Source organism: Anomalospiza imberbis, chromosome 1 (genome assembly GCF_031753505.1).
Source record: "Anomalospiza imberbis isolate Cuckoo-Finch-1a 21T00152 chromosome 1, ASM3175350v1, whole genome shotgun sequence".
Taxonomy (NCBI): Eukaryota; Metazoa; Chordata; class Aves; order Passeriformes; family Viduidae; genus Anomalospiza; species Anomalospiza imberbis.
This window is the reverse complement of record NC_089681.1, coordinates 116,799,145-116,820,881: the sequence shown is the minus strand read 5'-3', so window position 1 is coordinate 116,820,881 and position 21,737 is coordinate 116,799,145. Positions and strand designations below refer to the sequence as shown.

The 21,737-nt window shown below is 39.0% G+C and overlaps 1 protein-coding gene and 2 long non-coding RNA genes across 5 annotated transcripts in view; 1 reads left to right on the top strand and 2 right to left on the bottom strand.

Moving 5' to 3' along the window:
- The window catches only part of RFTN1 (raftlin, lipid raft linker 1), a 96,399-nt gene that overhangs the window by 60,792 nt on the left and 13,870 nt on the right, over positions 1 to 21,737 (bottom strand). The gene's annotated exons all lie outside the window — the stretch shown is intronic.
- On the top strand, positions 16,397 to 17,597 carry LOC137484124 (uncharacterized). Its single transcript, XR_011004753.1, has 2 exons — positions 16,397 to 17,376; positions 17,445 to 17,597. It is a non-coding gene; the product is annotated as an uncharacterized lncRNA (long non-coding RNA).
- On the bottom strand, positions 18,872 to 21,260 carry LOC137484140 (uncharacterized). The gene is made up of 2 exons (XR_011004757.1): positions 20,327 to 21,260; positions 18,872 to 19,133 (listed from the first exon to the last, which is right to left on the bottom strand). It is a non-coding gene; the product is annotated as an uncharacterized lncRNA (long non-coding RNA).

Genomic DNA, 21,737 nt, shown 5'->3' with positions numbered 1-21,737 from the left:
CTATCTACTACCCTGTAACATTAGCTTAGTTTGCTTACTCCAAGACAACAAATTAAGTGTTGGGATTTTTTGGTCTTCATTTTTCAACATGTTTTTCTGATTAAGCTTTTATACTCTTATTCCAGTCACAGCTGCTAAAGGCGGATGGAGCCCTTAATGACAGTTCACATTACAGATGAAAATGTTCCACAAAAATTATGTAGACTCCTTCTAACTATTCCTTGTTACCTTTTAAAGTTTTCATGTTCATCTGCATTTTAAATGTTCCTCAATTTATTAGAGAACATTAAATAAGCCTTTTTCATAGAATCACAGAATAGTTTGAGTTGGAAGGGACTTGAAAGATCATCTAGTTCCAGTCCGTCTGCCTTTGCATTAAAACAACCAAAGACCAAATTCATGTGTACATAGACTGTACACATTCTCTGTCCATACCAGGTACAGAAGAAAACACTTTGCCCAAGGTGTGACACATCACAGAGTCTGAAACAAAGGCAGATTGGCAAACTCAACAGATCTACACTATTAAAGATCATCTCTTTAAAGATCATCTGGTCCAATTCCCACAGCAAGGCCCGTGGACCTGCTCAACCAGATCAGGTTGCCTGGAGTCGAATCCAACCTGACTTTGAATGTTTCCAGGGATGGAGCATCCATCACCTCTCTGGGAAACCAGTGTTCCAGTGTTTCACCAGTCTCATTGTAAAAAAAATGTCTTCCTTAAATACAATCTAAATCTATCTTTTTAGCTTAAAACCATCACTCCTCCTCCTACTGCAACACACCCTACCAAAAAGTTTGTCTCCATCTTTCTTGCAAGCCTCCTTTAAGTACTGAAAGGCTGCAATAAAGCCACTCTGGGGCTTTCTCTTCTCCAGGCTGAACAAGCTCAACTGTCTCAGTCCTTCCTTACAGGAGAGGTACTCCAGCCCTGTGATCAGCTTTGTGGACCTCATCTGGACCTGCTTCAACAGGTCAATGTCTTTCCCGTGCTGGGGCCCCAGAGCTGGATGCAGCACTGCAGCTTGGGCCTCACCAAAGCACAGGAGAGGGGCAGAATCCCTTCCCTTGACCTGCTGGCCACTCTGCCTTGGATGCTTTGAACACATACTGCTTGCTCATGTCCAGTTTTTCACACCAGCCTCCCCAGGCCCTTCTCAGCAGGCTGCTCTCAATCCCTTCACCCACAGCTCGTTCTGGTACTCAGGGTGGCACTGACCCACGTGTGGGACTTGGCACTTGGCTCCTTTAACCTCATGAGATTCACATGGGCCAACTCCTTTAGCTTGTCCAGGGTCCCTCTGAATGGCACACCATCCCTCAGGTGTGTCACCTGTACCACTCAGCCTGCGGTCATCCACAAACTGGCACTCCATGTCATATGACCAGGCCTAACACATATTATCAGGCTCAGACCCTTCCAGAAATAGAGGTCCAACTGTTTTCTTTTTCCAAGTGCAGGATGAGACTGTTTACCAATCCATGGCCATTCCTGTGAGCAACTCCTGCTCGAGGCACCCATAGCCAGTGAACTATGGACCCACTCATGCTCCTCCTGTACCTCTTCTTTCCAGCATCACAAATCTTGCAGGCCCTTTCACCGAACTACAGATGCTTCAGGTCACTCACAGAAAGAATGATATTCTCCTGCCTCCTCCCCAGGGGAGCCCAGGGTTCATGGAGGCCTCCCAGAAGAGGGAGGTTCCTGACAGAAGGGCCACAGGGGCAACCTCAGTGCACCTGTCCCTGCCACACTGAGGGTTCAAAGCCCCATAGTTGCCCCTGAGCAGAGCTGAGCCTGTAAGCTATAAAGAAGCAAAAATTCAGGCACACTACATACTTTCTCACTCCTACTCACTACCTCCATGCACCTCCCTACTCAGCACGATTTTTGTGCTGCTGTCCTTCCAAAGCACACAAATGTCCTTCCTGCACTACACAGAGCACATAAGAGAGCACTCAAGTCCAGAAAATCTTCTATGTTTTCACATAGGACACTTTGCAAGTACGTTTGCAACTGTTTATAACAGCCCTGATCGTTTTGTAGAATTGCAAGGCAAGCACATTTCCTCTATTTAGTACAAGGATTGCTGTTTCTTAATTTAATATCAAATTCTTTCCAGCAACTTTAATCTAATTTAAAGAAATCAAATCTACAGCAAACAAACTTCTAGAAGAGCAAAATACTGTCTTTGTATTAGGAGCAGCCAAAGAAATTTAACTAAAAAGTTTACTTTGAGAAGATGCAGTTTCATCTACGTTAAAACATTTGGTAAGAACATGTCAACTGCAGCAAAGTTTTTAATTTAGATAATGTTCAGAAATAAAAGTAATATATTCATGCTTTACAAGATCAAAGTGATTTAAGTAAGCACATTGTTTTCAGTGTTTCTATTAATTTCCACTCCACTTGAAATTTTGGTATTACCAGTATTACTGGAATTGTGATTTCCTGATGGAAGGTAGAACTGCATTGACAGAAGGTGCACAGTCACAACAACTAGGACACCCAAACAAAACAGTGTCACTAGGAGCAGCTGCTTTGGGTAAGCTGAACACTGACTGCTAAATGAAGGACCATCCTGTCAGGCCACCTTTTGGTTTGCCAAAGTCCTTGGGTTACTCTGTGCAGTTCCTGAGGGCTGAATGATACTGCAGCCCCTTTCAAAGAGCTGGGGATCATCAGAATCTAAGTGAAGGAAGGTGCAGGGTGACAACCTATTGTGAAGTGTTGGGTTTTCTCTTATAATGCAGAACAGACTGGAAAATATCCTCTCTCTGTACTATAAATACGAAAGTCTTTAAGGCACTTTTCACTGACTTATTCAGCAGTTAGTTTGGAACAGCTGAAGGAATCCAGATCATCATCCTTTCCAACTATTCAGGCTTGCTAAGGCCAATTTGTTACTCTGGAGGGAAAACAGCAAACTGTTACTTGAATATTCTCAAGACACTTACAGACTCATCCTGAGAGAAGGTTATTTCCATTCAGTGTCAATCTCACACACATAAAAAAATATTAAGCCAATTATTGCAAATTTTTCATTCTTAAGGCAATTATTGCAAATTTTTCATTCTTTGTTACAAACACTAAGGAACTCTCTTTCATGCAGCACAATTTGTTTGTGGGCCAGAACAATGCAACCACGCTACTCTAACTTAACTATAATTATTCTTTCCTCGTTCAACCCACAAACAATTTCTTGTTACCGATGACAACACAAAGCTATTGGAGTACTTCTAAAAATAAAGACAAACCTTAAGTTACAATAATGTAACTTAAAGAACATAAAGCAATGCATACATTTCTAGCAAGTCTTGTGATGAGTTCCCAATAATTGTTTCTGAACTAAAACCTACCAAACAAATGCTAAAGCAGTATAACTAATCTAGCAGAAAATATATGGTACTTCTGACACTATAACATGGGTTGAATTACCTGAAACACACTAATGCTAGAATTCAATGAGCTAAAAGCTCAAGCTCGAGCTTTTGGAGCAACAACTATACAAGCTGTACTACAGTCTCTTTTCCTTTTGAACAGAGCTTCAGCTTCCATGTGGTGCATATACAGGTTCCTTAATTTCAAAGAGAAGATAGAGAGTATTGGTGCAGCACTCCTCAGATTGTCAACAGAGGCAAGATACTGGATGTTAATATAACTCATGGATTTTTCAGTTATGCTAAATTACATTCTCAGTGGTTTTTCTTTTAATCTTGAAGACAAATACAATAAATGTCCTCATAAAAGAAAGTAAGGATGAATATGCTGGGCAATCAGGGCTTCATAAATGAAGGTGTCTGTTCAATAAGCCCCTAGTGTTTACTTTTAGTGAAAATGTAATAATGGAAGTTAAAGATATTCAACAGCAAAGCACTGTATCTTAAAGTGGTAGGGGGGAGAAAATCCACAGAAAGACAGTGAAACTGCGTATATACCTTTTGAAAGCATGTAAATACAAAGAAATGTACATATACATGTATGCAGGTACACACAGATATACATCAACACTCTTTTCTTTCCTTTAGGAAACAGGAGATACATGCATTAGTCAAACTGACAAAGTACTAAGATAATTCACAGATGCAATGAGACTACATGAACTTATCTGATCAATTGTGCTGTCGAATCTAATTGCATCTGTGAGCTATCTTGCTTGTTGCCTAGTCAAAGTTTCATTTCTATGTCTTGCAAGTATAAGATAAGTATCTTAAGAACAAGGTACGTTTGCCACAATGATGTGGTTATGCATGGGATGGCTTAATTTCTGGTGTTTCAGAAAAAAAGAGGAAATACCCAGGCTATCACCTCCACTAAGTTAAAAAACAATGACTAAACAGAAGTTTAGTAACCTAAATAAATTAACAAGCACTTCTTAAACGACTCACGGCTTATACCCATTAGCTTGTGGGCAGAATTAGCCAAAATGAGCAAACAGAAGACCACCTACTAGAGGTTAAAAGGATTAATGACTGTGCAAACAGCAAAATTAAAGAAGGTGGAAAAGGGGAGGGACTTCTCATTTAAACTTGCACAGAAATAAACCTAGGAAATGCTATCCCTTCTCCACTTGAATAGCTCTTCAAAATGCTATTTTTTTCAATTTGTCACTCCCTCCTCCCTGGTTCTACTTCCTAAATTGATCCAGACCAAACACAAAGACAACAAAGACAGGCAATTTACATTTCAGAAAACCAAGGAAATGCTAATTATGTCCAACCAAACACAGGAAGTGTTTAAAGTTACATTTTATCCATACAGACTTGTTATCTGTGTAAGTTCCTAAAGACGAGTATTACATTGAACTACAGAGGAGAGGATGGTTTAATTCTGAACTACAGGAAGGACCAGCATGCTGATTCCCATGTATTTTGATGCCCCCTTCAGCCCCCCATAGTACTGGTTCCCTCTCCTAAAGCCTTTAGACACAAAATTAATCTGTTGATGGCAATACTTCAGCTGCCAAAGTCTAATACTGAACGCTGCTCCCTTTAACAGCTTAAGTAGTGAAACAGGACTTCCCATCACTTCTGCCAGCAGTGCAGCAAGTCATGTCTCTCACAGCAAGCAGCCAGTTATCAAATACTTTAAAAGGAGGGAAAGGGGAGCTACCCAATGAGCAAAAAATACTACAACTCACTGAAGAGATCTTCTGGTACCTCTGAAGTTGGTGGCATCATAAAATCTGGAGGACTGGTGTATCTTTTTTGCTTTGACCCCCTCTCTAACTAATCCTCTTGCCATTTTTCTTAGCGGCAATAATAATGAATACTGGCAAGTTTCACAGTTAACTCTGCAGCCTACTGAATCTTTATTCCCTCCCATACTTTTTAAAATGTATTTTGTCTTCTGCCCCTATTATAGCCCTCCTTTTCCTTTCCTTCTCCCCCTCTCTGTTTTATGCTTCACTTCAATGCTCTTTCCATATTTTTGGCAAATTTTCATTTCAGATTTTAGAACTGCAGAATATAATAAAGTAACACTGGTTCCTTTAAAAATTTTACAAAAAGCAACCTAGCATTGAAGCAAGAAAAAAAACTGTAAAAAGCACAGATAATATCCTCAGACGAGTACAGAACTGTCTACTTTATTAAGTTTCAAATTATGCAGAATTTATTCATTTTAGGGTATATTTTGCTGGATGAGAAAAATCTCCTCTGAAAGGGAATTTTTAGCTTTCTTAGCATTCCAAAACCCCATATCCTATTGTCAATAAAATACTGCATGTGATGATTCTTTAAGGAGGTCAAAAGCAGAAAGGTACATACACCCACCTATACATTTCCATCCAAACCAGCTGAGAACAACCTTGAGATTACTGTTTTCAAATTTAATCAAGCAGAGATGAACCAAGTAGCTTGCATTCATTACATGGGATTTCTTCCCATACTCACAAGACAGTTATAAGCTACAAACCTGACTGCAGCCTGGTTTCCAAACTGAAAAATGACAAGAGGATTTCAAACATTTAAGGAAAAGGGAGGAGAAATAAGTCAACTAAGTAGTAACTGTGGCTGAATACACTTGCTATGATCTCATGCACATTTTTCATGATACACTGATAACTGTGATTAAAATCAATGATTTGGCACAGCCAGACAAACAAGCAGATAAAACTAAGTATACCATCAAAGTATTATCATCAAGGTTTTCTTTTTTCCCCAATTCACAAGGTAATTGCTGCATACAATAAATATATGCCAGGAGAAATAGCTGGAATCTAGAGAGAAGCTGTTAAAAATTTGAATTTTATAAATTCAGCCTTCAACACAAAGATTTAAATTTACTGACATATCCAATAACCTCAGGAAGAAAGGTTAGGATCTATCAAGATAGCTCTTATTCCCCAAGCCAACCTGTGCAACACAGAACTGATAGTCTCCAGGGAAACCAATATCCTCTTGGCAGGTCATGCCTGTATATATTTTATACATAACACTTTGCATTATATATACAGAAAAGGACAGATAGCTTTAGTAATGCTTGAAGGCTTTATTCAAATGTTACCTGCTGGTTTCCATTTCTTGTAATTTTACATCGCCAGTGCTTCACATGCATTCTCCCCTTCTGTTCCAATACATGTTTTAGACTTTCTTGTAAAATCTTATTTAGGATGATACTGTGTGCCAAGTTTGTTTGGTTTTTTCAAAAGCTATAAAGGGATTTTTCCTAGTCCTGTCTCTAAAGTCCATATATTACCTTGTTTCAGATGTTCTCATTTCTTGACTGTATCAACCAATGATATTCCTTTTCTTCAAAAGGCAGTAGTAGATACTAAGTACTTAATATTTTCAATTAGATTAAGTATCATAGTGACTTTCATCTTTCTATCTTTTTCCTAGCTTGAAATATTATATATTTTAGATAAAGTGAAGACACTTCCAAATGATACATGCTTTTCATTTGGAAGATAACATATAGTGTAACTTCTCAATATTCTTTTGGTTTCTATTAAATCAAAATCCCCTATTTAGAAAATGCTGTGATTTTCCACAGATGTCTGTTAAATTGTTTTCAGCTTTACTGGCAAAACTAAATACATGTTAAAGCAGTAAGAAATGTAATACAGGTTCTATAACCAAGCAAGCAATGTTACTTGTGTTACCTCAAGGTACACTCTCATTTAGATTTTGGCCCCAGCTTTAGTCATTTTTGAAAAGAAAGCTGGGTAAGAGAATGCTACATGATTAAATAAGTATTAATTCAGTATAAACAGGAGATGTTCCGGGGCAAGTAAATTAAATTCAGAGGAAAGAGCTTCTAATGCATTTGGATTTTTAAAAAACACATTACCCTGCAGAAATTCTAAGATGAACACTTCTGTGGACAACTACACAAGACTCAGAATACAACAGTTTGTTAGATTATAAACAGAGTCAAAACTGAGATATTTAACTCCATCAAAATTTCCAGGAAAACACCAAATTTTAATAAGGAATAAAAGCAAATTAGATCTGGCTTATTTTCCAATTGCTAGGCCTGCTTGCAGAACTGCAATGAAGAACTAAATGCAAAACATTCTATAGCATTTACTATTCCTCTCAGCTCTCCTGCCCCAAACTTCTATTTTTTAAGTATTGATAATGAGAATATATTCCCACTACTGCTAATTGTAAGAATACCTCTGTCAGGGTATGCAAATTTCATGTGAAGAGTGTGTGTCTAGAAACGGAAGATCAAGATTTTCCTGTCCCAGCAGACCTCATGCCACCCTCATGGACTTGCCCTCAGTGTCACTGGTGAGATGCACTTGGACATCTCAGCTACTCCACAGCATCAAAGGGTGCTATCCAGCTGGAAATGAAGCTGTTCTTGTATTTGCAGCAAAATTTGCAGGCCAAATCCTTGTTCAAAATCATCACAGGAAACCCACTACAGACTTAACATGCAATGGTTTGAATGGGAAATACAAAAATACAGGGTGGCAGTAATCACTATCAAGGAAATTCCCCAATGGTTCCCGATTAATTTGGCATGTGGAACAGACATGTATCACCACATTTATGATTTTTAGAGTGACCAGATAAACTAATTATAGAAGACACAAAGCTAGAATCACCAAATAGATCGGTCATTGTGCAATGAATTAGGCAAGTGTTAAATGAGGTGAGAAGTTTCAAAGAGGACCTACTTTACTGTCCCTATGTTTTTTTATTTGCCAGCTCTGTTGGTACATAAGAGTGGTCAAAGATCTGATTAAGATAAAATATTTCTTGCTGCCTTTTTTACTACCTGTACTATTATACAAATTCCTACTGAATTTTTTTTCCATTAGCTAATGGAGAGTGAGTCCCACTAATGAAGCTTTTGTTCTTCAAAAGCTGCCACAGCCTCAAATTTTCCTTTGGTTTTTTTCTTCTTCCCACCCCTTACATTCCTCAAACTGATGAGAAACAGTGATTATGTGGCTACACTGGAGCAATGCACGAGCTCACTGCCCAGTGAGCTGTCAGTGCACACCTTGTTTCTCCTCTCCTTTCCCTGATTAATAGAGGTCTCAGTCTTCTGCCCAACTGCCAGTTTCCACAACTCTAGGAGCAGCCTAAATTTCTTGCAAATTGCTTTGAAATTGTGCAGTTATAATTATTTGGAGGAATGAGACAGACAGACTGTGAGCCTTTTTTAACTCTCGTTTCCCTAGGAAACCGGTTCAGAAACAAAATAGAAAATCCACCACACTACCACCTACAAACCCTCTGAAAAAAAAAAAGAAAAAAACAACTCCTTCAAAAATAAAGACCACAAAACAAATCCTGCAAAAGGTATTATGGGATATTGCCTTCTATAACACTTCTAACAGTGTATTTAACAGTGATGAGGCTTTCACAGAATATTGAAAACTACTAGCAAGCAATAGTTCACCACTGGCACCTAAAAGCAGTATGTCACTGCCAAACACACCACATCACTTCAACTTGGCAAGAATGCTTGATAGAAAGCCAAAGAGTAGTGGAAAAGGCTGTTAGAAGTTAACAAAGCACTTCCCAAAAGTACTGTTTTGTTTTTTTAGGCAAGTCTGCTAGAGCATGGGTGATGGATTTACTAAAGAAAAAAGCTTTTCTTGGCAAAAAAATCCTGCTTTTTTTGCTTAGAGCAAATTTTCCTGTCACTCTGCAGAATTTGAACTCCTACTCCCTCGTTTCAGAAAAATGCGGCCAGTTTCTGTTTTCAAGTGAAGAATTCCCACACAGTGATACTGATAGCATGGAAATCCATTGCTTAATATGGGTCATGGGAAAATAGCCACAAATTCAAGCATCATTACAATGGAACAACCATAGCCAATTATTTTTTTTTAGTTTATTTTTTCAAGTTTGCAATAAAATGGTTGTTGTTGCAATTTTGTTTGCAAATAGTAGCAGAGTATTTCTCCAAAAAATTTCTGAGAAGGCATTGTTTTACCCTTATTTCTCAGAGTCGCTCTGTCAGAAAAAGTGCTGCATCTACAACAATAATTGGAAATTAAAAGGAAAGATGCAGAGAAACCTTCTCTTCAAAGCTGCTAAGGAACAAATTAATGAAGTAAATATAATCTAATACAAAAGTAGTAAGTATATGCAATAAAGATGTAACAGATGTCCTGTCCAACAGGGACAGAATACTTTCATGGTATGAATGTGGTAATTAAAAAGCATTACGCAGACAATCTTAAGATCTAAGACTTCCCTTACCCCCTGGATGGGATCCCTTATGGGTTAGCAACATCAAAAATTAATTTCTTAAATGCACATTCTTACTGATTAAATAATAGAATACAGAGGCAAATGAACTGGTCACTTTCACAGTTCTATTTACAAGGAATAGAAAATAACCTCTACAGGTGGCACAGTGGTGTGCGACTATGCATATTCAAAGTGGCCATACAACAGACCTGCAGGCTGTTACTCCTGTCAGCTCCTCCTCTCACAGACAATACCTTAGAAGCAAACCTGGGGAAAAATGTACAGCACAGTGCCTCTATCCCCTGGCTAATATTGTCTTGCTGCTCCTGATAAAGCAAACCAAAGAGAGGCCACAGGCAGCCACATGTGGCTCTAACTTCTCATCACATAACTGCCCACGTCAAAGATGCTTTCACTTCTCCCCAGTCTTAAGTGGATTCTGCAAAACAGAGAGAACCGTTTCTAACTTCTCTTATGTCAAAAAAGGCCAGACCTGCAACTGACTAATAATGAAGCATCATTGATATAGTAGTCTGAGCTTCCACCGATGTTTCTGGAAGGGTACCCTGAAAGTATCTGTTGATGAGAAGACCAATTTTTCACAAAAATTTACTATAATAAAAAAAACCCCCAACTAAACAAACAACAATGACAACAAGACAACAAGTAGTGCAAGAGTGCAGCTTGACAACGAAGTGTTACAATTAAAAAGTGTTGTATTCATTGAACATGTGGTGAAAAACAATGAAAATAATCCCACAAAATATGTCCAATTTTATCTATTTGATTACTTGAAAGGCTTCATCAAGGCATTCAACCCAGCTGGAAAAATAGGGTAGAAGGACTGCAAAGAAAGACAGATGCTGCATCTGAGCGGAGCATTCCCAAGTAAATAAACAACAAAAACAAAACAAAACAAAAAAAAAAGCAATTCTGACACAGTTCCAAACTTTATGAAACAATAACTTAACAAAAGACCATTTATTCTGTCACTCTCTTTTTGTTCTTTTGTTTTGTGATTTAAGATAGAAGTAGATGCTAATTTTTTTTTTGTAATCTGTACAATAACTGCTTGTGAATTAACCCATGCAATTTTGGACTATTTGTCAATTCTTTTACCAGTTCTTATTAAGAAATTCAGGAAACAATTGTTCAAATAGAAGAACACCAAAAAGGGCTAAGCAAATGAGGAACTACAGCAGTAGACTGCTGTTTATTTATATTTCACTAGTAACCATGTCCTGGCTTGTCTCTAACTTTCTCAAAAATTCCACCTGTTTATTTGTAAACCTCATACCTCATTCTCTTTCAGATTTAAGGCCTTTTATCAATTCATTTGGAAATGCGTGGCACCTTTAGGACTTCTCACATCCTTGATGTCTTCAATTTTTTATGCACCACGTCGTACACAAAAGCCCCTGTATTCTCAGACTGAGATGAACTCTTTCAACTGATGACTGTTTAACAGAGACAGATAATATTTCTGCAGTTCTTAACTCACCTGATGACTGTCAAGCTTGTCTTTCGTGTGCTGATCAAGAGCTGCAGCTCACAGCAAAGGCTTAATGAGATTCTCTTCCCCTTGAAAGGGCTGTTTCTTTCAGGAAGAATCTGTAGCTAATCACTGCAAGTCTCAAGGTGAGAGGATGATTATTTGGGGGGAGACAGAAGCTGCAAGTTCTGTACAATTTAACTAAAGAGAGCTTCATTTATATGAAATGAGCAGGTTTTGCAAAAACTAGTTGGCTGGGAAGCCTTAAGCTCGCTGTTCCTGTGCAAGACCTTATCACAGTCCATGGGTTACCATGTACCAGGAAGAGCCACACCAGTTCACTACAGCAGCTACTAAGCAAGCATTGGACTCAGCCAAAACTTCTCACATGCTACCTCATATCTCAGAAACTCCCCTGCTTTTCCTAAGATTATCACAGAGTATAGTGTGTCACAAGTATCAAGTCATCTACAGAACCATTACTGTACACAAACCAAGAGTCTGCTAGGTGTGCAAGTTGTATCACAGAAAGCAGGCTGCAATTTCATGCAGTAATTGTGTCACTTCTCTTAAGTCCAGGAAATTACACGCTTGTATGACTGCATAAGATAAAACCAAGTCACTGAGACTGTTTAAAACACGGGACAAAAATATGCAACACGTGCCAGGGTTTTGCCAAGATAGCTGAACGAGTGCCAAAGGAGCTAGCTGGGGAACTGGAAGCAAGACTAGCAGAGTGTTTGGCAAATGCTAATAAGTTCTTGTCCTCTACAGAAGCAACGAACATATTTTCAGGCTGCCTCATCGCTTAAAGAGAAGGCCACAATCTGGAGGCCTGGATCAATCTTTATCAGCTTTGTAATATGTTATGGCTGCAAGATAGTAATGATCAAATGGTATTTCACCAAGTGACTACACTGAAGAGTTCTGACACTGCTGCAAACTAGCCATGAACCACTAAGCACGCCAAATGCAGCACTAAACTGACACCTGTGGCAAAAAGGTGCATTATACCAGGCCCAATGTGAGATGTTTGCATGGCAGCTTATTTACATCTTCTACAGACTTACTAGCTACCCGTCACCTGTGCACATGCACACAGGCACTGAAAAACAAAACAGTAAAAAAGGCCTGAAGCAGATAAAGCATCTTCACGGGTACAAGATCAATGCCTCTCTACATACCAAGTCAAGGTAAAGAAAATGCAGGTGAGGCATTCACACACAAAACGCATGCAAATGCTGTAAGAACACTAACCTGAAGAACAGTTAAGATTGAGACAATAATTAAGGTTTGAAAACTACATTATTTTGCTGAGTACAGTATTCACAACCTTAATTAAAATTGCAGTCACAATTATGCTTGTTGCTAAAGCAACAATTCTATGTATTTACAGAACAGGGCAAAGGAAGCGAGAAATTTTGCAGTTTCCATGATAGATTAAAACTATGTAAATGTCCTCAGGTTATTCTCTAAACAAAATTTAAACTGAATGTTGATCTTTTCTAGAAATGACAGCATTTTAAAGTTTAAAGTAAGCTTTCCCCTGTTCAATAATTAAATAAGTCTAACACACACAGAGGATGTTTTGCATGTCACTCAGATTCAAAAGAAGAAAAAAAAAAAAGTTGTCATGAAAGACCCAAAGGGATCTGAATCCAGAAATGTAAGTTGTCTTCTTCAGTAAAAGACCATGTGCCTGCCCATGCATGATACAATGGGTTTTATTTAAGCAGAACTTGATAGCAAATCTTGTCAGTGACAGCCTCAGTCCCTGCTGGGCTTCATTGATACAACACAACAAAAAGGCATCCCTCTGGCACTGGAAAGCTCCCAAAACACTGAAAACTCATGCAAGGCCATGTCCTCTCTTCCTGTTAAACATGTCAAATGCTATCTGTCCCCCTCCATTTCTACAGTCACTCATGACCCCTCAAATTCTTTTAGTTTATGTTCAGCTACCCTTGTCTTTTGATACTCTTTCCCTATTTCATCTGCTCTATTTTCTCCTGATGCCCACTCCTTTCTGAAGACCTTTTCTCCTCTTTCCACCAGGCATGAGTGCTCACATCAAGTGAGCAGGGCATAGTGTCAGGCTAACACCCCCCTCTTAGGCTTTCAGACACAGTGGGGTGCTGCTGTGAAATCCCTTCCCTGTTCAAACACAGGAGAACAAAGCAATGGCATTACACACAACGTTTGGGAGTCTCTATGTCCACAACCCACAACTGGTCCAGGCCAGGGTGGCTCTACCTCTTTGGAAGACATAGGTGGCAGAGGCCTCAGGCAGTGCCCTTTACTACTGCACTCATGAAAAGCCAACTAGTCAGTCCCATATCCCCTTAGGGGACCAAGCACCAACATGGTCCTGCTCCTGGAGCTCTTCTTAGCTCTGTGTGTGATCCACTGCAGAGATACCCAGACCACGGAGGCCTCATTTGGTACTAGGGGAGGTGCTACTCAGTGGAAATATGCTGGAAGATTTGCTTTTATTCCCCATTTCAACAATTCAATGCTACTGAATTGTTGCTATTCAACAGAAGGATGCTGGAAGATTTGCTTTTATTCCCCCCCTTTCAAACATGCAGCCTGCAGACAGGGTGCATATCTCTCATGTTCTCTCCATAACCGGTGGTACAATGCCAGGCACCAAAGCTGGGCTAAATTTTGTTCCAGTAAATTCTCTGGTCATGCTGGTCTCTGGGGGAATGATTCTGGTATAGGCCATATCAGCATCCCATCACCCTTTTTCCTTGTCTTTGTCCTGCTTCTGGAGTTCCAACTCCCATTTTCCCTCCATGTTTTTCTTATCACTTTACTTGTAACTTCGGGCCATGTTCATGTTGTCTGACAATAAAGTTAGCCAGTATGTTATTTGGACTCTCTTTCTGCCCCACTGCTGCTTAGCTGCAGCTGTGCCTTCCACTCCACTTCTTCAGTGGAGAAGCCTGAAGTGTCTGTGTTGTCTGGGGCACAGCAGCAGGAATGCTATGGCAGGGAGCCTGGACTAGGGATGTTATAGCTCATCACAAAGCTGACAGATATCTTGATTGCCGGGTTTTTTTGTTTGGGTGGTTTTTTTTGGTTTTTTTTTTTTTGGTGGGAAAGTGTGGAGGCAGCTTCTAGGATTGAAGGATTCTGGCTATGAAGACCCTTTGGAGCTTCATATGAGCTGACATGTCAGCTGAGTGTTGACAGCCTATCAAGCAGCTGACAGGGCACGGTCCTCTGAACGGGATGCTTCAGCCAAAAGCCTAGGAACAGGACTGGCAGGCCATTTCCTCTGTAAGCTAAAAGAAAAGCAGGGAAGGAACAGATGCTTCCCAGGGAGAAATACATATTTGTTTGCTGAGAACAGGGGGGAGCTGATCTCCATACTGCAGGACTTGATCAGAGTTTACTACTCCCCTTCCTACTTCATCTCCTCTCTGCAAGCCAGGGGAGCAGAAGGACAGACTTTGTCACCATTCCTTTTGTCAGTTCTCCCTCCTTTATCACTTCTCATAAGAGAAGGGCACAATATTCACTCTCACCCCTCCCTTTTCCCACATGGTGTGCTGCTGTTGCTGCTACTTTTCAGCCATGTTTTTCCTTAGCAAAAAACTCAGTCCGAAGTCTGTAATGATTCCTGAGGGCTACTGAATAAGCAGCCAAAGGCACCCGCCAACAGGGAGAAAAAGTCAAAACAGGCATTAAAAGTCAAGTAAGAGACAAAGTAACTGTGCCCATATAAAAGGGATAAACAGCCAAATGCCGCCAGGAAAAGACTGAATCTCCTCACTTCTACACACTGAGCTCTGCTGAGCGTCTCTGCAAGAGCAGTGTTTGGAGCAGTGTTTGCAGGATGACACTGCAAAGCTGTCCTCCCTTCCCAAACTGCCTAGTCACTGACCAACAGGTACTGCAATCATGGGACACCACAGGGCAACAGCCACACCTGTGAACACAGGTTTGGACTCCCAAAATTTCATCCAATGATGGCAAAGTCACAGCAGTAGCTTGTACAACAGCAAATTCTGACCTACCACACCATCCTCAGTGCAGAGAGGCAAGCACTAGCCCTACCCGTCCAACTTTGTGTCCCACACCTGTAGTACTTTCCTCAGTGGGTATAGGGCAGAGCACACAGAAGAACAAAAATTTATAAAGGTTAAAACACAGTCCATGTCTTCATTGTCAGACAACAGCAGGGAGGAAGCAGGAGGCAGTCAGCCCATCTGGAGTGTGCTCACAGAGTAGCTGCCACAGCTGCCAGTGGCAAAAAAAAGTCAAGAGAAGTCGTCAGGCAATAGCTGCACTGGTAGCACGTATGAAAATGCAGGAGGAACAGAAAACAAACCCAGAACAGATGTAGAACAGAAATCAGACATGCTTCTGAATGTGAAATCTCTTTACAAGTGTCACTTGGGCAGAGCAATGACAAATACAGTCATAAGCATGAGACAGATGCTGGGACAAAACAGCACGTCCTGGAGTGGCCCCCAGAAGGGCTCATAAGCCAGACAGGAGCATTTTTCAGATACCCTTGCTGCAGGCTGCTATGAAACACATACAGTGGGATGACCAGTGTACAGCAGAACACATGACTTGTCCAAAGTAAAACCTTCAAACACATTTAATGGGGAGTGTAAACTCCCCAGAAGCAACTGCCCCAACGTGGCTGTCTGCTCCTCTTGCCCCACACTACTGGCTTAAGAAAAATGCACAGCCTGACAGTAGCCCATGCTCTGCTGTGTGAACCCTTGGACATGACCCACCAAAACACTGTCATAGCCTATGTGAAACAGCTGAATGTTGACACCACTGCTATCACAATAGAGACTTTTTATTCCCTACATTGAAACATGAGGAATATAAATGCAAAAATTTTTAAAAATCATGCACAATCAATGTACATCTATTTGGTGCTTTCACTATCTCAAGGTCAAGAGCAGTTGACACTAAAAGTTCCTTTTTTCTCAAAGGGGCTATACTCTGTTCAGGATGAAACAATTCTAAACTTTTGTTTGCAGGAGATCTTAGCCAAGCAACAATAATTTATTTTGTAAATATGTTAAGAACTCCATTACAATACTGGCACAGATTTTGTATATTATCTTTTATCTGGATGATGTCAAGGAATTCACAGCAACAAGTTCTAAAAAGACTCACCAGATTACCACAGTGATGACTCCTATCACTATCTGTCTTATGAGAGAGAATCACTTCTCTCACATAATAAAACCATGATACTTCTACTATTTGAAGTTACAATTTTGAAGTTACTGTGTGATCTCCTGCTGCAGTTAAACACAGGGCAAGTTTTGCTTCTGAGACAACAGGAAAAAAAATCTGTGGCTTCAGTAATTTCACCATTCCATCAGAAATGCCTGTCTGCCAGCCTTGCAGACTGCCAAGTCTGGCTCCTTGGCTCTTGAACAGCATCAGGAAGATGAAAACCACATGAAGATTGAAAAAATGTGCAAAGCTAGGGGCCAAAGAAAAGACCCAGCCACTCAGAAAGATCACGTGCATTTCCTGAGTTGCTGAGAGAAAGAAAAAGTTCCTTAGAAGTTGAGAGCTCTTTTTAGACAGTATCTGTACTTTTCCATGATATGAGTGAATTATAGAATTCATGTAAACATGATGAATGGAATGTATCTCTTGGAAGAACTCACTAACTACATTAAGTTGAGCTCACACAGTAGATAAAATGAATGACTACATGGTAAGAATGGAGTATTATAGGAACCCAATCTTCATTCTAAGAAATGGAGCACACTAGAAAGTTAGTATCCACATGACTATTGTGGCACACATTTTTTGACAAAGTGAAACATGTATAAATAGAACATCCTGCAGATGTCCTTTCCTCCCTAGTCCATTTCTGTTTTGCACACACCCACTGTCTAAATACACAAGAAGAAACCACACAGAAAGTGTGGCTATGACATCACTACATGTACTTGGGATTCCATAAAAGCATCGAAACCAAAACTGTTTCCAAGCACAAGCTGAAAACAGAGTTCTAAAACACAACATACTTATATTCTTTAACATATTAGAGATGTTCTAACCTACATACCATATCGTATCTAAGGTTTCATCTAGTCTGTAATGTATTATTCCAACACATAATAGCAGTGTCACAATACAGCTGGAACTTGAGGGGACAAGAAATGCCAGCAAACTTTAGGCTTTTTCGTATTTGAAATTATGTGAATGGTACAGCTTTTCTGCAGGTATGTAGCTGTTAAGATTTGGGCTAGAATAGTTAATTCATACTATTGACCAGCTTCTTGATTTGAAGACCATGATCTAGCCACCAGTACAATGGACTGCCCAGGACTTATTCCCAGCTCTGTCACAGTCATCATAGGACTTCAGCTAAAGCTCCTTGCACATTCTGTTGTGGTATAATTAAGTGTAGACATAAAGCAAAACTTAAGTGACTGAAAGCTCATATCCCCAGGAACTACCCCTCTCAATGATATATGGGTAAAAATACAATACATACATGTGTCTGTGTACTGCACACCTCACTGATGTATAGGCACAGAACATATATATATATATATATATATATATATATATATATATGTATGTATGTATGTTAGAAGAAAAAGCAAGTGCATGCAGTCTATCACAACAAGGATCTAGATACAACCAATAATTATGGAAAGCAGAGCTTCCACTTAGAAACTAAAATACATCTCACAGTTGTGCATCCTTATTTAAAAAACAGTAAAGTTCAAATCTAATGACTCTTTCCAGCAATTACATTTATGATGTAATTTATGGCATTTATTAAACTCCCAACATATGGAATGCTCCTTTTATGTCAGATTGCAAGTTTCCCAAGACACGCAAGTGAGTTTTATAAACTGCTACAGCAGGAACATTTCATTTTGCTGTGACTTACAAGTGGCAAGTCCTGAAGGGTTACTGGAGATTATCTCAGCTGGCTGGCGCAAGCCAAAGCTGTGGATTTGATCCCTGCGTGGGCCATTCATTTAAAGAGCCGGACTCAATGATCCTTGGGGGACCCCTCCAACTCAGAATATTCTGTGATTCTGTATTGCCACAGACAGGAATTCACTTGAAACAGAAAATGAAGCCAAAAAAATTAATTCCTTCATATTTGCATTACCAGAAAGGACAGGAGATCAGATCCAGCAAAACCCTTATACTGGTTCTTCATATCACATACATATAATCAAACTGAGATGAATGAGATATGCACATGGACAATGCTTTAAGAAAGGGGAAGCACTAGCAGAATCTGGACTACAAAGAAGTAATCCATTGGGCTCTCCTGCTCATCATCTTTCTGCTCTGAACCTGCTAGACATTAATTTGCTTTGAAGCATTGTTTTAGTCAGTTATAGACGATCTATACACAGTCTGGTTCAAGTTATCACATCTCATAAATAACCTAACAATATTTTGCTGTGCTAATTTTATTTCACCACTCCTGAGGACTAAGTGGTGGTAACAGACCTGGTCAACTTGAAATACAAAACTCAAATGCTAATTTAATTTATGTTCTTCTGCTTACAGAAATGAAAACAAAATTAAATAACTTTGCCAATGGGGAAATATTTGCTTTTACTAGTCCTAAATCAAATCACACCTGCAAATGCAGAGTTGTAGGTTTTGTTCTTTTTCCAGTCACACAGCCACTTGCTTGGAGTTGTTTATTTTTTATGTTTGGGTTTTGATTTTTTTCCCCAGGTGAATGGTGAAGTGAAACAGAAAGCAGAAGTCAGGCACAAATAACTGTTTAATGTAAAAATTACTGATAGGAAGAGAAGGTAAGCATTGAAATCAACAACAAGTACTACATTCTACAGCAATAAGAATTTCCTGACAAAAAATGCATACACTTTTTACAGGAAAAATGCTTCTCTGTCCTCTACTTGCACAATTTCCAGTGCATGACACTTCAAATTCTGAATCAGACTCCTTTCCTTCTCCAAGGAGAAAACTGAAGAGGCTTCTATTAATTTAAACCAAAACTGAAATTTAATCTCAAATGAAAGATTTCAGTATGGATATACTCTTAACTATTGATTCTAATATAATAATGACCTCTATAAAGGTCCACTAACACACTATTTGTGTCTTGTATCAGGAAAAAAAATCAATAAAAACCAAAAGCCAGCCATACAAGTTTTAATAATACTGTAGTAAGTGATTTTTAAGCAGTATAACTGTCTCCAAAACATGACAGTAAAGTATCCATATGCTTGTCAGAACTCAAAAGATATATGCATTTTCAGATTTTATATATATATATATACACACACATACATACATACATATATATACACACACAGCCCCTCCCACACTCCCCCCAAATGCCTCAAATAAGAAGGCTTTATGTATGTAGTAAATTTATTAAACTAGGAGTACCGTCCTGGTAAAATACATGTCCTTAGACTACAACACTTACAATATTCAAGCTAAAAAATATGGTGAGAATGTTAGAATGTAATTAATGACCTTACTTTTAAATAGTTTTATTCATGTTGTTCTCTGGGTTTTTGGTGTTTTTTTTTGTTTTTTTTTTTTTTTTACTAAAGAGATAAATTCTTGACAATCAGGATAAAAACCATATGTTCATGTATTCACATCATAACTTAAAAACTTCTTTGGGACATATGAAGTATTGCTATTTTTCATTCCATCAAAACATCTGGATTTTAGTGGTTTTACAGCACAAATGGCTTGTTCAGAGTATAGACTTTCCCCATTTAAAAAAAATTTATACCCCATTCCATTCTCATCACATGGCTAGCATATGCTTCATGCCAACTTTATTCAAGGCCAAAACCTATTGTAACTTATCAAGCCAATGAATAACTACAGGAATGTAAAGCAAAATAGAAAAAAAAAAAAAAAACAGTCAAGTCAGTCAAAAAAATTCCCCTAAACAGCAAAAAATTCCACACTACTCTGAGAAGAGTGAAATAACTATCAGATTCCTGTTTTTTCTCTGAAGGTCATCATAACCAAAGAGGTGAAAGAAAAGAAATAGAGGATGAATAAGTTAGCTTAGTTGCTGTATGATCTGACAAAGCAAGTACAGTTTTCCAAAATAAGTAGATCAGATAAGAGCAAAGAAGGAATGCAGATTATTGAAATATTTCTCTTTCCAACAAAATACCAAAACAAAACAAACCAGCTTACCCCATAGAGGCACTGTTGAAAACATGGTTGCTTAAGACAATTCTATCTGCCAGCACATATCCTCCTGAGATTTGCTCACCATTTGCCTCTTATTTCCAATAAAACTTGGAGATAACAGAGGTATAAGATGATCGTTCTTCATCCCCCTTTTTTTATAAGGCAAGGGATGCAAAACAGAAAGAATTTTTGACTTTTGGGGAGGTGATACAATCTTTTGTTGTTTCAGGGTTTTTTTTGGTAAAGGCCTGAAATATTATAGAGTAGACCCTAATTTGTCTCTTCCAGCTTTGTGGCAACAGGTTTGCTGCAACTTTTTTACTTTCCTTGGTTTTTTTATTGTTATAAAATTCAGTCATTGCAACTTAACATTAGTATTGTCTCTAAGGAAGTGAGAAGACAACTTCCTCTGCACTTATGACATTTTGCTGAACCAGCAATGAGCCACCCAGTTCACAAATATAGTAATGTCTTCTTCACAAGAAAAAATGTGTGATGATTTTATCAATTTAATTTGGGTGAAAACTGATGTGGTTTCACCAGAGGGAGAAAAGCAGCTCATAAGCTTTGGACAGTACAGATGACTAAAGAATAGAACACAGAATTATACTGTCAAGGGACAACAAGGAAGACAGACTAGGATTTCTTGGAAGAGGCCACCTTTAACAGAAACAAGAAAGATCTGGTTCATAAGCAAACTTATAAAGCCAACAGCTCAAGACAAGCATTCCCATCTCAAGCCTGAAAGTCTTAGCCAAGTGCCCGTTACTCCCCAAGTGCCAATCTACACTAGATAACCCTTTGCTGAGCTCAATTTTCACACTTTTTCAAAAAGCAAAGGACAGTGGCAAATCCAACCACTTTAATTCTGGAGAACCATGAGGATTATCAGCGTTGTGGCACACAATGGAAACTGATGGGTTCTTCACAGCCTGCTTTCCTTGAAAGCTTGGATAGTCTTTCCATAGACACTTCACTTTCAAGTAAATCAGTTTCTAACACTGGGAAACATAAAAATGAAGCTTTCACTTGCAATCTTAATCCTTTCTTTTGCATGTAGGCATTATTTATACAGCACTCAAGTAAGTGATCAAACATTGTTTTCCACTGGACATACATCTGCATCAGTGCAAAGCAAGGCAAAAGTTCAGAAAATAATAAAAAAATGTAATAAAGGAGCCTATTTCCTTACATTCTTTTAGCTGTGTGTGTCAGAAGGTAAACAGTAACCAAAGACAGCCAGCAAGCAAAGTTAAGTTTCTAGCTAACATTCCAGAAAAATTATTATCAGGACAGTTTTATCCCTGTTTTCAAGAGAGTGATGCTAAGGGAATCATCATTGCCAGAAGGTCAAGGGAGGTGATCCTGCCCCTCTGCTCAGCCCTGGGGAGGCCACATCTGGAGTGCTGTGTCC